The 16,522-nt window shown below is 42.0% G+C and overlaps 1 protein-coding gene across 4 annotated transcripts in view; it reads left to right on the top strand.

Annotated features, from left to right (window-relative positions):
- The window catches only part of ANKS1A (ankyrin repeat and sterile alpha motif domain containing 1A), a 201,774-nt gene that overhangs the window by 130,366 nt on the left and 54,886 nt on the right, over nucleotides 1-16,522 (top strand). The window lies entirely within an intron of this gene.

The raw sequence follows: 16,522 nt of genomic DNA on the forward strand, positions 1-16,522 counted from the left end.
TTTCTTTTTTTTATATATAATTTCAACTTTTATTGTAGATTCAGGGGGTACATGTGCAGGTTTGTTACATGGGTATATTGCATGATGCTGAGGTTGGGGTACGATTGATCTCATCGCCCAGGTAGTAGGCATAGTATCCAATAGTTAGTTTTTCAGCCCTTGCCCCCACTCCCTCCCCTCTCCAGTAGTCCCCAGTGTCTATTGTTGTATCTTTATGTCCATGAGTACCCAATGTTTAAGGAGAACATGCTGCACTGTTTGGTTTTCTGTTCCTGCGTTAATTCACTCAGGATAATGGCCTCTAGCTGTATCCATGTTGCCTGCAAAGGACACAAGCTCATTCTTTTTTATAGCTACAAGAGGAAGGCTTTTCTATTCCCTGCTTCTCCATGGTTATTCTTACTGTGCTGTCCTGGAAGGCCAAATACTTCTTCCAGCAGAAGGGTCCTGCCCATCCCACATTCCCAGATTGGTCAGGCAGAAGAGGGCTAAGTGGTTCAGGAAATGAAGATTAGGGAGTAGAAAACATTGGGAGTCAGAGGCCCAGTTTTCTTTCATAGCCATTATTAGTTGGAAATATGTACCAAAGTATTTCTCTGTGACCTATGGCATGTCTCGCTGAGCAGAAGAATGTGTTTCTCAAAGATAGGTAAACACCATGGGAATGTTAAAGTACCACCCTTGCAAGCTTCTTACTGAGTGGAAGCTGCCTTTGAAGTGGACTGGGTCTGTCTCTGAGGAGTAATTTCAAGAACTGCATTTAGCTCTCCAAGAGGAGGGGAACACTACAGCTGACATGTCCATTTGAACAATCTGTACACTTACTTAATGCCCTACCCAGCTCTATTTGGGTAGGTGCTGGAAAGTTAATGTAAACCAAAGCCAATCCATTTCCAATGAAGGAACGGGGTTGGGGTTGGGGGCTGTGCTTCCAGTGCTACCTCCAGATAAGGTATAAGATGAAGCTTAAGATTCTGATTAGGCAGAGACAGAGGAATCCTGTGCAAAAGATTTTCATTGCTTAGTAAACAAAGATTTGGTGAGCCTGTGCTAGATGCCTGGCCACTCGTGGAAAATCACTATGAGTGAGATAGCTCTGGGGGAGGGGGGTGCCAGGAGATTACACGCTGGAGTGTGTATATTTGTAGGAATGTATGCTCTACCTCTGTTTTTTAAAACAGAGTTTTACTAATTTACAGTCAGCTATAGGAAAAGTTCAAGATAAATTTAAGAGGAGGGTGAAGGTAAATGCAGTGTGCTCTGAAATGGCCGTAGAGGTCAAGAGAGAAAAACATCAGTGACTCTCACCCAGGTCTGAGATTTTAAAAAAATCAGTGGGTGGGGGAGTGGAGACAGGAGGTGTGAGAGGGTGGGAAGAGATTCAGGAAAGACCACTAGAGCAATGGGATTTGACATGGAATTAAAAGACTGGGTCTTATGGTTAAAACCAGATTGAAGCTGGTGGGATGAGGAGAGGTGGGTGGAGAGAGCAGCATGAGCAGAGGCATGGAGCCGGGAAAGTTCAGGTCATTTGGTTTTTCTAGGGTGCTGAGTGTGTGTAAGGGCAGAATGAGAAATAAGAGTAGAAAGCGAGATTTGCACCAGGTAGTGAGAGGGCCTCGAGCATCAGGCCAAGAGATGAGTACAGCCAGCCCTCCATATCCATGGTTTTCTGCATCTGTGGATTTAGCCAACTGTGGATAGAAATATTTGGGGGAAAAAATAACAAAACAACAATAAAAAATAATGCAAATAAAAATACAGTATAACAATTACATATAGCATTTACATTGTATCAGGTATTATAAGTAAACTAGAGATGATTTAGAATATACGAGATGTGTGTAGGTTATGTGCAATGTTATTTCATGTCAGGGACTTGAACATCCACAGGTTTTGATATCCAAATGGTGTTCTGGAACCAATCCCTAGTGGATACTGAGGGATGACTCCTGGATATACTATCAAGGCAGTATCTCAGAATCCTTTAAATGGGCTGGAAGACAGCTTTACCAGTCTAATGAATCACCTCTTCTTTGTGGCTCCTTCTGAGCGTATTCCCACCCGGAGAGGTCAGCAGTGCTGGGCGATTCTTCACAGGATATTTATGTCGTGTTAACATACAGCATTTCTGGGCAGTCCATGGGCTCCACTGTTTCCTCCTGGCCAAGAGATACAAAATCACCTGGGCAAAGCTGGGCTTAATTGAGGTTGGCTGTGTGGGCTTGTAAGCCAGTGTCTCTTTGCATTGAGAGGAGGTTCATTTGCTGATATCACCTGTGCAGATAAAGGTTGCAGGTGCTTACAATGGCCCAGGGATCTAGATCTATCCAAGATCTAGGTGTTGTGGGCCAGTTCTCTAGTATGACTGAAATGCAAAAGCCCTGCTACATTTTAAATTTGAAAAAACTTAAAGGCAATTGAGGTCTTATTGGAAAGAATTCAGAAGATCAAGGTTTGCTTACATCCTAAACGTTAACAGGGCCCTTTATGTGTAACCCTTCAATGTTGTTTCTTAGTGATATTGTACTTGGTTTCTGTGGATATCACTCTCTCAAGAGAAACTCCAAAAGTGTTTCCCCCAGTGATTGGCCCTAAACCCAGGGCCTTGGCAGTCTTTCCTGGAATAGGGCATTAGTTAATGGCTGCTCCCCACCCTATCCCTGACCAGTGCCCGTAGCCTGCTTTGCCATATCCTGTTCTTGCTGATTTTTTTCTTTGCTGTCCTTGGACCCCCGGGAGGTGGGGAACTCTGCTCTGAAGGCTCTGAAGTGCTTGGGCCTAGCTCAGCTCTTCACTGTGAGGCCTGGGGAAGGAGAAGGAAGGCTGTCGGGTGGGAGCCCTGCAGGCTGCTCCTGGAAAGAAGTGCAGGACCACAGATGGGCTCAGGTTCAGGAGTCAGCAGATCCAGCTTCGAGCCCCAGCTCCACCATCTCCACCTTGGTGCATGGACTACCTCAGTAAGCTCACTGTTATTATTCTTATTTGTGAAACTGAGGCAGTTAGATCTGTGTTTCAGAGTGTTTTACCAATTAGAGATGTGTTTAACTGCCTAGCACAGTTCCTAGCATGCATAAAGTGTTGACTAAATGGTAGATATTAATGTTACTATCTTGCTTGGCGCTTCAGAGAATGGGAACTGAGGCCTGGAGTGTCTTCAGACCTTAAGAAAGGCAGAGCTCAGGCCAGGTGCGGTGGCTTACGCCTGTAATCCCAGCACTTTGGGAGGCCAAGGCAGGTGGATTACCTGAGGTCAGGAGTTCGAGACCAGCCTGGCCAACATGGTGAAACCCCCTCTCTACTAAAAATACAAAAACTAGCCGGGTATGGTAGAATGTGTCAGTAGTCCCACCCACTCAGCAGGCTGAGGCAAGAGAATTGCTTGAACCCAGGAGGCGGAGGTTGCAGTGAGCGGAGATCACACCACTGCACTTCAGCCTGAGCGACAGAGTAAGACTCTGTCTCAAAAAAAAAAAAAAAAAAAAAAAAAAAAGGCAGAGCTCTTTGCAGGAGTTTCTTTGTTGTTTGGTGATAGCAGAGTCGTGGGGAACCACAATAGTTCAAATCCTTCAACTGGTGACCTCCTGCACAGCTCTGCCTCACTGCAGGGATAGGAGAGCCCACCCAGCCTGAGAAAGTTGGGCAGGCACCTTCCCCACTGTTCCCATTTGAGAAATTAATGAGCTTTCTGTTGAACTCCCTGAGAGGAGAAGAGAGGTTGGAGAGAAATCTACAGCCTTCTCTACAATTTATTTTTCAAATATATTCTTCCACATAATGGCCAGCAAATGGCTGGTTGGTTGAGATAATGTTCTCCAGTTGGGGAACATGTATGGCTAATAGATTTCGGAGTCATTTTCTCCAAATACAGACTGCTCCTTATTGTGGGTTAATGCAGCCCTGTTGAACTACCCTGAGCAACATGACTTCTGAAAGATGGCCTGGTTAAGGTAAACCTCTGTGATCATATCTGTTAATGACACTAGCATTCTCCCTATTTTCTATTGTATTTTTGGTGACAAAGAAGTCATAGAGTTTGCCTTTAAAAGAGCTCAGCCTAAGAGGAGATCTGAATCCAAGCTTCAGTAGTTATTTTCTGTGTTCTCCAGTCAAGTCAAAGCACTCTTTGTTGTCTTAATGATGCTTGGGACATAATAGAGGGCAAACTGAGAAGGTGTACATAAATAAAATTTTAAAAATATATAGATAAGGAGTGGGAAATTCACCCACATCCCTCCATGCGTACTTAACCTCTGTTAACATTCAATACGTATCCAAATTTGGGGTCTTAGTGTATTTACTGATTATAATTTGCTTTTCTTACCTAATTACTGCACATTATGGATATCTTACCATGGCAGCATCAATAAGACCTGGATTCAGATCGTCATTCTAAGAAGCCTGAGTATTCTCTTGTATGGCTATATCATAAGGTTGGTTAGTTTGTTGTTGTTGAAACTTCTCCAACCATTAGATGCTGCACAGGGCATTTTCCACCTGCCCTTCAGGTCCAGTTCCTACGCTTTTCTATCTGCTTATGTGTCGTGCATTAATAGGCCAAGGGGTTGTTGGATTGGCTGTGTCCCTCTACTGAAAGCCACCACTCATGGGAGGGACCTTCTCCCAATAGCTGTTCTCTCTGGGTTCTAGTAAACAGTCCTTCCCTTTGACCCTTCTGACCTAAGGCTCCTCACTGTGACTAGCTCCCTTGCCTGCACCTTACCCAAACTGTGTAAATAATCCCATTATTAAGTTCCTTCAGGTGCACAATCTGTGCCATCTTTTCCTGCAGGGACCCTGAGTGGTACAGCAGTTTTTGGCACTGTTTCTATCAACTCTGAGCAAGCATAGATGGCTGTATGCTGGAGCAGTAAACATGGCTCTAGCATGTAAATTGTAAATTAATCTTCATTTGCAAATGAACTACAAGGCTTAGATATTGAGGGTGCTGGGAAGCAGGAGAAATTCATCATTTAACTGGAAGCACCAGAGCTGTGGCAGTGGAATCATGGCGGGACCAGCATTTAGAAAGTTTCTTTCACTCTTTGACTGAATATTGGTTGAAAGGAGTGCAGCTGAAATGGTAACCAAAGGAGGCAGGAAAACCTCAAGGAAAAGTATCACAAGCAGCAGTGGTAGCCGTTGGATCAGGCTCTAAAGGAAAGGGTAGAGAGATTCGACCAATTAGCGTGGAAGTTGGAGACAAATTTCTTCTCCCAGAATATAGAGGCACCAAAGTAGTTCTAGGTGACAGGATTATTTCTTATTTAGAGATGGTGACGTTCTTGGAAAGAATGCAGACAGAAATAAATCACTATTGAAATGGCATCACGTGAAGCTGTTCCTTCTGCTGAAGTCCTGAAATATTTCATCATATAAATAATTTCCATCTTTCTTTATAATAAACTAAATTTCTAAATTTTATTTTAAACTTTATTTCTTTATAATAAACTAATGATATATAAAGTAATGGCATCCAATGTCTCTAAAACTTTGTTTTTCTGCACTGATATAGACATTTCCAAATAAAAATACATAAATTTAACAAAATTAAAAATCCAAAACTTTAAGCCTTTCCCACTTCCTACTATAGGAAAGAAACCTGTTCTCCCTTCATCAAGCTGGCAGTGTCCTCAGCATCTCAGCTGTGTGCTCCTGCGGCAGAGTCTCCTTTTTGTGTGTCTTCATCCTCTGTCTCTTGCACAGTGTGATGTACCCACAGCACACACACAGCACCAATTAGCATCTGAGATAAATACCTTGTAGGAAGAACAAAAATGGCTTTCTGGTCATATTGTGGTTTGAATGGATAAAAAGTTTGTGATGACCAGATCAGCCTCTCACCTGCCTTTGAATGGGATTGAAGTTTATGAAAGAAAAAACCACAGAAGTCTGTTTGTCTACTTAGCATAAACATTGGAGTCATTTAAAACTTGCCTAAAGGCTTAAATAATAAATTTGTGTTTTGTAATCAGCTTTCATAAATATTAAATAAGTGGGAGATGGGTGAAGAGCAGGGACATGCTTCGTATGCATTTTGTATAAGCTGAGAATAATTTCTGGCACAGGATTTTGGGAATGTCCTGGCTTTGTCTGAAATGGTAGCTGAGGAGACCCTTGGCTCTTGAATCCTTTTCCTGAGAAGTGAAGTGGCAGCAACTGGGAGGGCACCCTTTCAGGCCAAGTCCAGAAGTGGCCTCGCCACCTCGCCCTTTCCAGCTCTGTCCCATTAGAGGCATGATGTCATCAAGAGACAAGCTGATTGGTTCAACTCCGTAGAGGCTTTGGCTGCTTTTAACCCTTGGGGGTTAGGTGTGCAAAAAGAAGAACGTAAAATAAGGAGATTTGCATTTCCACTGATGATGACTCAATTTCCCACGCCATATTCTGCAATGTGCATTGTTCCTCTTTACGTAAACAAGCATGCTGTGTAGTCTTTTGTGCTGAGCAAAGCCCTCCCGCCCTGAACAAGAATGTGACACTCCTACCTCTGGGGAAAGATTAGGGCCTGGAGTGTCTATTTAAGTTGTTTGCAAGTATACAGAGTAGTCACAACTGTTATCCTAGATGAAACACCCTTTGCATTTCCATTGGCTTTAGGTGTTCTGGTAATATTGAGGTAATTTGTTCATATTTTTAAAATAATCTCATTTATTTTACAGGCAGCCCTAAATAAACAGTTTTGGCCTTTCTATCAAAGTGATTTTTGTTAGCCTACATTATATACGTGTATATATATAGACACACACACACACATATATATATGCGTGTGTGTGTATATATATATATGCGGGGTGTGTGTGTATATTTATGTATGTTTATATGCATTTCCATGGCCTTGGTGCTAACAGGAGAAACTCCACGGTGTTGTGAATGAGCGGGAGTTAGTCCTGGCTCTGCAATTGACTGGTGATGAGAAAACTGGTGTGTTCAGCACCCCTCTCTCCCGCTTGCTGGTCCCTTGCTGCCATCATGCCTCTAACTGGACAGGTGCTGGAAAGCGGGGGTTGGGGGAGGTGGGGAATGAGCCCTCCCTGCTGCTGCCACTTCACTTCCCACCAATGCATTTCCCCACTGCTGCTGTCCCCATCTGTTACTCATCTGTTTCCCTTTTTCTTTTTCCCTTTGCTCTTTCTCCCCTTTTCTTCTATGGTTTTTTGTCTTTTTTTCTTCCTCCCTACTTTTCTCATTCATTTTTCCTTATCATTCTTATTTTTACAGGTGGAGTTAAGGATAGGCTTCTCTTCTAGCCTCTCAGCCCTCTGCACCAGAGGGATTTTGTTTTATTTTTTCTTTTTAACATTTTTTCCAGGGTTGACCCACATTTGTATTTTGCACCAGCATTTCTGCCACTCGTGGTATCCGCAGGCCACCACACCCACCGCCAGCCCCAGTCCCCCACTAAACAGCCTGGTTCCCTCTAGCTGCAGCAAGAGGGCACCATCAAGCACCAGGGAGGGAGCTGGGGTATTTGCAAAATCACCAGCAAAAGGAGAATTTTCCTTTTCTCCCTTTTTTGTTTTCTTACAAACTGAAAGCTTGGGCAACAATGAATGTAGGTGAATACAGATGAGAGGAATTTGACCTTTATTCCAGTCCATACAAATGCTGAGAATCACAGAAGGAAACATTTTCTGGGATATTCTTTTTATACTTTGGTTCTGGTTTTGTATCATGTTTTTCTAGAAAAGTATCAGTAGGATACAGAGTGCATGATTTTGTATGACTTTGGGAATAATAGTTCATCTTATATTATTCTAAGCAATTGTGTCTAAGAACAAGTAGAGGTATTTTACATAATCAGTAATAGTATAAAATTGAAGTATATTTGTATTACAGTTACTCATTCAGCTAATTTGTTGAGCACCTGCTCTGTTCCAGGTAGGCTCTAAGTGCTGGGGATACAGCAATGAATAAAACAGACAAATCCTCTTGCCCTCATGGAGCTGGCATTCTAGAAAGCTAAAAGGGAATGAGAATTTAAAAAGAAAGAATAGGTAAAAATCATAGTCTGTAGTTGATGATAGGAGTGGTTATGAGAACAATACAGCTAAGAACAGGATTAGAGGGTGTGGTGGGAGGAGGGTTGCCGTTAGGTGAGTCAGCCAAGGAAGGCCCCTTTGAGGAGGATGTGAAGGAGCAAGCCTTGTGTGCTTCGGGTAGGGAGGGAGAAGCATGAGTGGTTATTGGGCTACTTTCTCTTAATTAATTTCTCCTGTAAGAGAAATTTAAAATTCTACCCTACACTTAATATTGTCTTACAAATATACCTTATAACTTGACTTTTACTTTTAACTTCCTTTTTCTTTAGTCATGATTGCTACCTGTTGCCTTTCTCATCTTGGTTTTTTCCCTTGATTTCTTTATTTTAAGCTGTTGGGTGCATGCTTTTAAACATGCACATATCCACATTTTTAAAAAGCTATTGAACTAGAATGAAATCATAATTTCTCAAACTTGATCATTGTTCTTGTTGTCATCCTAGGCAAGGATGTTGGGTGAGTTCTGGCAGAGGGGCTGGGTTATAGGTCATTGTCTTAGGAAATGCCTTTCCATGAGCTCATTGCATACTCAAGGCAGAAATAAAATCTGAAAACCAGGATCATGAAGCAAAGGGAAGAGAATTCAAAATTACTAAGACCAGAAGATGGCCAGAAATCTCGGAAATGGGAGATCCAGTGAGGGAGGCCAACTGACTGGGTGTTCATGGAGGCAGGGAAGGTGAGTTCAGGGTATGCCACCACCACTTGTAACACAGAAATGGTGCTGATGTCCTAAAAGAGCACTCAACACAAATAATTTGCCCTGATGAATCTTAAATACATCCTCTCAGGAGCCAGGCCCATAGGTAATTACAACCAGTAAGAGAGGGAGATGCTGGTGGCCTCAGGCATTCTCTGACCCTGGGTGGACTTAGGGGACGTCAGGGTAGAGGGAGCTTCTTAGAGACCAGATGTGAAGGTGGTCTGTGTGTATGCATGCACGCATGTGTGTGTATATATCCCAGAGAAGTTTAATTTGTTTAGAGATGTGCTATGTGGTCAGAGTGGTAGCCAGACGGTGGGGGATAGGCTTTTTATTATATAAGACTCTGAGAAAACAATTAATCTGGACCTCATTTGCACTTCCTTTGAAACATGTGACCCTCGGAAACAACACAGGCTCTTTTCCTGACCCCAGTGTTATGCCAGCATCCTCAAAGATGTGCTCTCTGATCTCAACTCTGTGAGACGAGATCAGATCATGGATGACTACCCTCCCTGCCTAGGGTTCCTTTGTCCTGCTTTCTTCTCCATAGATGTTCCCTTTTGATGCTATCAGGTGAGTAGCTAGTGGGTAAGAAGAATGTCTGTGGCCTGTAGCTGCTGGGCAGGGCCAAGATGCTGAGCGGATCTTTCCTAGGCATCCTACTCTTGCTCACAAGCTCTAATGACCCAGTCTCTGCCGCCATAGGGCCCACCTGTCCATAACTCAAGGCAGCCTGTTTATTTGCCTGGACAGGTGGAAAACTGCCTAAGCTCACTAGGGGCCTACAAATGACAATTTATCTGGCAGTCTGTTCTTGGCTGTCCTGATTTAAACAGGCAGGAAGCCATTGTAAACTCAGCTGAAATGTTGTGGTTTGTGTAAATGTTCTGGTTCCTTTCCTTTCCACTTTGGATCTAGTTATTTTCAACAGAACTTCCCCCAAAAGCATGGAAGAGGCTTATATCCGTTATGCAGTGGGCATACAGTCCTGGTTTTGCAGCTTGGGCTCTCTGTACTGGGCCAAAGGACAGTGAAGAGCACCATGGAACTTGGGTGCAGTGGCAGAGGACTGGCATCCCATCTTCACACTGTACTTCAGGGGTGGAGATCTCCCAGCCTCAAGGTCGTAGGCTGTTTCTGTGTCCTTGGAGGGAATATATATCTTAACCTCCATATCTAACTGTATGTAGAAATCTAGGCAAAGCTAACCCTAGAAATGGAATGTTTATCCCCTAGGGATTTTGTATTTTTTAAATTATAATACCTGAATCTAGGTGAAATTTTAAGGGTACCAAAGACTATATAGTGAAAAATAAGTCTCCCAGATTTTCGGTTCTTCTCCCTGGTGTTTTGAATATCCTTCCAGAAATATTCTCTGCATATAGAAGCATTTCTGATATGTTAAGCATTTTTCTTTTTAAAAGACAAAATGGTGCTGTTTCATGTGTACTGCTCTGAACCTTGCTTTTTTCATGTAATAGTAATTTTTTGAAAATCATTCTAATTAAGTACATGAAGTTTTCTTTTTTATTGTTCATAATATTCCGTGGTGTGCATATAGTATCGTTTATTTTTGTTTCTTGTAGATGGACATTCTACATGTTACCAAGCTTTTACTGATTAAAGCATTGCTGCAATGCAAATCCTTGTACAGAGTCATTGTAAGATGTTTCTAGAAGCTGAACAGCTGTGTGAAAGAGTTTGTGCGTGTTAAATTTACTTTCCTACCCACAACACGTAAACACCTTATCAACATGAGGGTGGTCAGTCTTTTAGTCTCTTTTTGGTTAACAGATCGGTAATGTTATCTTGGGTTAGTTTTAAAGTGTGTTTCTTATTATGAGTGACATTGGCATCTCTTTATATGTTTACAAAACGCTATTTTCTAGATTCCTTTTCTCTTTTTTTTTTAAACATTGTTGTTATTGAATTGATCTCTTTGTTACTAATTTGTAGAAGCTCTTTATATTTGAGGAAAATTAGCCCTTTTTCTGTGATATGATTTGTCTTTTGGCCTTGTGGCATTTTTATTTTTTTTAACATGTAGAAATTTAGAATTTTTATGTAGTTGAATCTGTCAATCTTGTATGACTTCTGCTTTTTTTTTTTTTTTTTTTTTGAGACAGTCTTGCTCTTTCACCCAGGCTGGAGTGCAGTGGCACAAACTCGGTTCACTGCAACCTCCGTCTCCTGGGTTCAAGCTATTCTCCTGCCTCAACCTCCTGAGTAGCTGGGATTACAGGCACCTGCCAGCTAATTTCTGTATTTTTAGTAGAGATGAGGTTTCACCATGTTAGGCCAGGCTGGTCTCGAACTCCTGACCTCAGGTGATCCACCCACCTGGGCCTCCCAAATTGCTGGGATTAGAGGCGTGAGCCACCACACCCAGTCAACTTCTGCATTTTGTATCCCAGTTAAGAAGACTTTCCTTACTCTAAGATTACAAATATATGTATATTATTTGTATATATACATTATATATATTATTACATATACATATATTATATAAATACATATATAATATATACTTATATGTAATATACAAATATATATTATTTGATTACAAATATATCTATTTTTTATATATATAGTTACACATTCTATATATATACACACACACAAACACATAATTTCCTCCTGGTATTTTATGGTTTCATCTTTCAGGTATAAATCTTTGTTTCTTTGGAATTCATTTTGCTATGAGGAATGCTAGACATCCTGTTGATTTTTAGCAACAATTTGATCTAGCCCACTGTTTGATTCAGTTTTCCTGGTGATGAAACTAAAGCTTTGAGAGCTGAAATGACTTGCCTACGGTCTTAGGGTTGATAAGTGAGGGAAACCAGTTGGAACTACATCTTCTAATACACAAAATCATATTTAGAATATAGGTGAGCTAAACCTTTATTTCAGCATTAATTAGCCATTACTTTTCATTTCCTCTTGTTTCAACCCAAATTATTGCAGCATTATCTTACTTTTTCCCTCTAACTGCAGACAAAAATATTTGTCTTTGTGTATGAAGGAAAGCAACTTATGAAAGGAGTCTCCTGGGAGAAGCATGTGTTTCCTTTTTACTGTAATATTAAGACTCAAAGCATTTCTTCCCTTTACTGCTCTCTAAGATGGGGGGCTGTTAGGTTTTTCTTTTGTGACTTGAAAAGTGAGGTGATGATTTCTGGCAAATTCTAAAATTTGGAATTTGGAAGGAATCCTAGTTACCGTGTAGTCTAGCTCCCTTATGAACAAAGTCACTTCTGTGTTGTCTAAAAGTGATCTTTGTTACTACCATACTTGACTGGTTTAAAAATAATAATAGTAACTAACTAAATAAATAAAAATGATCTTCCAACTTTTGCTTATAAACCACAAGTAACCCCCTCTACCATCCACCCTTACGTCTATGAAATAATGAAAAATCCTTTCTCATATCCAGCTAAAATCTGTGACTTCCACCCCATCAATTCTGGTTTTACCTTCTTGATAGGTCATGCACGCAGTCCTCCATAATAGTTGTTCAGATATTTGAAGCTGCAATTATGTCCTCCCACCCTCAAACCTTCTCGTTTCCTTGCCAGGCAGGCATCCCAGTTTCTTCCCTCTCACCTCAGATGGTTTATTTTCAAACTGCTTTTGTCCTGGCCCTTCGGTGAACATCCTCTTGAAATCGTATGACATTGTTACAGATGCTTGTACATAATGTACATTGCATGGTACACTATGATGAGTTGCAGGCCACCTGATAATGCTTCATCAAGGGGTTTGATGCGCATCTTAGTCTCCTGAAAACTTAAGGGTTCAATCTGTCAGTGAGCCCAAGTCAAAGACAGTGTGCACAATGCTTCCAGAGGTGCCACACCTCCATCAGGAGGCCATACAGAAAGCGGTTCTGTGGAGTGGAGGTGCTTGTTGCCTTTTGAAGCTTTATCCTGTGATTTCTGCCCTGGAGATACAGCTCAGCCTCTCTCCTGTTGTGCTTTTTTGGCAAAATCAATGTAGCTTTCCCCATGTCCCATCACATAACAGTGACTCTACCTACTCTCCACCTAACAGCATAATGGCCTGCTCTGGGCCCATGAGACTTGCTCAGGCATTTTTTAGCAGCTGCATGACTCACCATGACCTTAATTTGCAGGTAAAGATGCTTTTGTACCAATTTTTCATTTGAAATCAATAGGACAGATGAGGCCTGAGAAAGCCTATGTTATCTAAATGACCCTGAGCCAGGCCTTGTAACGGGTCACTCAAATCCTCTTGTGCTCTTGACCAGAACCCTTCCTCCTCTCCCCATTTTGTGCCAGTCACCAGGGTTTCCTTCCAAAATCTCTCTCCTCCATTCACACTCACCTATCTGGGATCCTCAGCAGCCACCACCTCAGTATCTCCCTGCTTGCCTCTGGGCTTCTCTAGCTCGTCTTACTTGTGGCTGCCTTACCATGTTCCTCAAATATTTTGTGTTATCCTCCCTTGACTAAAAACATCCTTGCTTCCCTATTGCTATGGTTCAGAGTCCAGACTCCTTAGCCTGGACTGCATGATTCACCAGAGAATGAGCCCATGGCCCAGCCTCTATAACTGGTCTTCTCTTTCATCTCATACCCTATTTTTCCAGCTCAGTTAATTCCTATACTCACTGTTTTCCCCTACACATTGGTTTATATATTCTCCCTACTTGGGTGGCTTTCTCCATTTCTTTTTGTTGAAATTCCACTCTTCATTAGAGGCTTAGTAACTCATTCACCACACTGATGGAGAGCCCACTGTGTGCTTAGGCTGGGCATACAGAAATGAAATTGTAAACAAACATGCAGCTTTTGAGAGACTTAGACCCTAAAGGGAGAGATAGATATTAAACAAGTACAAATAAAAATATTACCACAAATGAAAATAAGTGCTCTTGAAGAAAAGGAGTAGAGTGCTGGGCAAGGTGTGGGAGGTGAGGTGAGGCCCCATTAGATGGACTGGCCGTGAGGCGCCTCTGCAGTCAGGCTTAGGGAGACTGAAGGAGCTCAGTAGCTCAGTAAACAGTGTTGGGGCTCAGGAGAGGATGAGATCAAGTCTCTGTCTGCCATAAAACCTGCCCCCTTGCACTTTGAGCTTGAGAGGTCTTTCCATCAGCAGCTGTTTCTGCTGGCACTACATGCTTTGCTGCTCTTGTTTGTGTGTGTGGCCCTTCTCCCCAGTCAGATGAGAGACCTTTCCAGAGTAGTAATCACAGTTCATTTTTACAAGCCCTCCGGCTCCCCAGCCCCAAACGGGTACTTAGAAATGCAAGTCCTTGATTAAGGGCCTCAGAAGGATGTAGGATGTCCTGAGTCCTTAAAATGTCATGTTTTCCCCAAAGAACTCAAGGTGTGGATTGCTAAAGACCTGCTGCGCTTGGGCATAGATAGGTATCTGTTTTTCTTCTTCTTGAGGGAGATATAATAATTAAGCCCTTCTTCACCTCGCCCTTAAATTTGGAATTTTCCTTTCTTTTTCTTTCTCTAGTAATAAGGTAGAGCCCTTTTTTATGCCACAACTGAGGGATTCTAAAGCATATTCAGAATAATTTGCTTCATAGATGTGAGCACAGAAATTTACAGATTTTGGGAGATGTATACTGAATGTCTTATGACTTTCTCACTTAATAAATTAATCCTCCCTCACCCATTTTTTAAAGGTAAAAATATTTCACTGAAACAAGCTGGTTTGGAAAGGGGGAGATGAATTTGGCATTTAAATGTCAAATATGTTTTAAGCTAACTTCATTCACTGCCCGTTCCTGCCTCCATACATAGTTAACATTTATAAAGAATGCAAATAGAATCCCCCTTGATAATGTCACATTGGTGTTAACAGTCTTTCTGCCTCTAAGTATCATATACGTAAGTCAAGAACAGAAATAGTTTGGACAGTTCTTGGCCCCTATTATTCCAAATTAGATTGAAAGAAGAAAAGAACCAAAAATATCAGCTCCTGCTCAGGTAGCTCCATATGTTCCCACAGGTCTCCAGAAGGACTTGCTGCAGCAGAGCAAAGCAGAACTAAACAAATCCTCAACTGGGTCCATGTGCTTACAGCCATTACGGGCTTTACAGGCACTTAATAGAGCAGAGAGTTCGCATCTCAGACATGTATGATACTGGTGGAATTCATTTAGTTAAAGAAAAATTTTTCCAAGGCCCATTTTTTAAGAATCAAAAATATTACTGCTGATCCCGAAATAAGGTCTTTGATGAGTCTCTCCTGTTGGGGTATTAACCTAGAGGTCTGGCCATGCTCCAGTTCAGATAATGCTGTTTCTCTGTACTAAATTCTTCCTGAAGGTTCAATTAGATTTTGGCCTTTTTTCATCTTGGGCAACAACTCAAGAACTGCCCATTTCTAAGGCAGGAGCTTAGTGATGGATGCATTTGTTTCACTGCTGACAAAGATTTCAATGTAAAATCTGCCAGCCCCTTGAGGATGGAAACAGAGATTGATCTCAATGAAGAACTAGTCTATTGGTCCTCGTGCAGAGATGCATTAACGTCTCTCTGTGCTCTGGAAGGGGTTCACTTCCCCAGGTGGACCTGAGCAGGCTGGATGTTGCAGCCTGTTCAGCGGCAGGATCGGCCCCTGTTCCTGGAAGAGAGCTCCACTAAGGTACTTGTTAGAAGTCATCAGTGGTGTTAACACTCAGGTTCCTTTGGTCAGTGGTTCCACAAAGCAATATTTACTCAGCACCTACTATTGCCAGGCTTTCAACTGCTGTATGTGGCATTATGAGAACATAATGTTGCAGGTTTAGGTTTGTTATGCCCTTTTTACCAGGGGTATGTCTGTGTGTCTGCTGATGAACTTCTTAGAGGTATATTAGTTTGCTACCTTGGTACCTTTTGCCACTTAGTTTTGCTTTCTCCTTTTCAAGGAACAGCATATGTGTGTTTGTTTTGTTGCAGTGATCCACTGCAAATTGTGTATAAGCTTTTGTGGTTGGTTTTCTATTTTGACATCACCGTAAGTGTTTTGGTTCTTTTTCTTGAATGTTTGTTCTCTGTCTGGAGTCAAACCTGAGACAGACTTGGAAAGTGAATAGTGTGGGATCAGCTATCCCACAGTCACTAGCCCCAGCCAGCCTTGTTTCTTAGGGACATCCTAAGTGGCATTGGGGAAAGCAAGTGGACCTGCAGGGCACTCATTGACGTTAGTCAGAGCATCTGAAACAAGAAATTACAAGATTCCTGGGTCTAGACCTGGCTTGTGGGAAGTTCTGTCTGCATCTGGGGAGCACCATGTACCCTTGTCAAATTTGTGGCTTTGCCTTTTAGTTTAGTTTAGACAGTGCCTCTCACTTACATTAATTAAAAGATATTTTTAAGCCTTTGTAGGCTTGTTATTACTCAGGCCAGTATCATTGCATCATTTGCTAAATTTTATGTAATAAGGTAATTGTGTCTATATTTCTTCACTGTTGTGCTAGAAAAGGAAATGAAACATCATAAATCTGAAGTGAGCTTGGTCAGAGGCAGTCAGATCTACGAAAGTGAGGCCGAAGAGAGGAAGCCTGAGCTGAGTGATGATTGATCCCTGTGACATCACAGAAGGACAAATGGGCTAAGGACAGCCTTGATCGCGAATCCTGGCATCCTAAGCCAAAACCCAGATGCAAAAACTTAAAGGGGATATTTTACAAAAAGTGGGGGAAACAGCTTACTTGACACTGTTGACGATAGCCTGTGGGACTCATTACCCACGAGTAAGTGGCGAATGTTGGCTTGGGAACGGCCTCGCCCTGAGTAACAGGAAGAAA

Source organism: Pongo pygmaeus, chromosome 5, assembly GCF_028885625.2.
Source record: "Pongo pygmaeus isolate AG05252 chromosome 5, NHGRI_mPonPyg2-v2.0_pri, whole genome shotgun sequence".
Taxonomy (NCBI): Eukaryota; Metazoa; Chordata; class Mammalia; order Primates; family Hominidae; genus Pongo; species Pongo pygmaeus.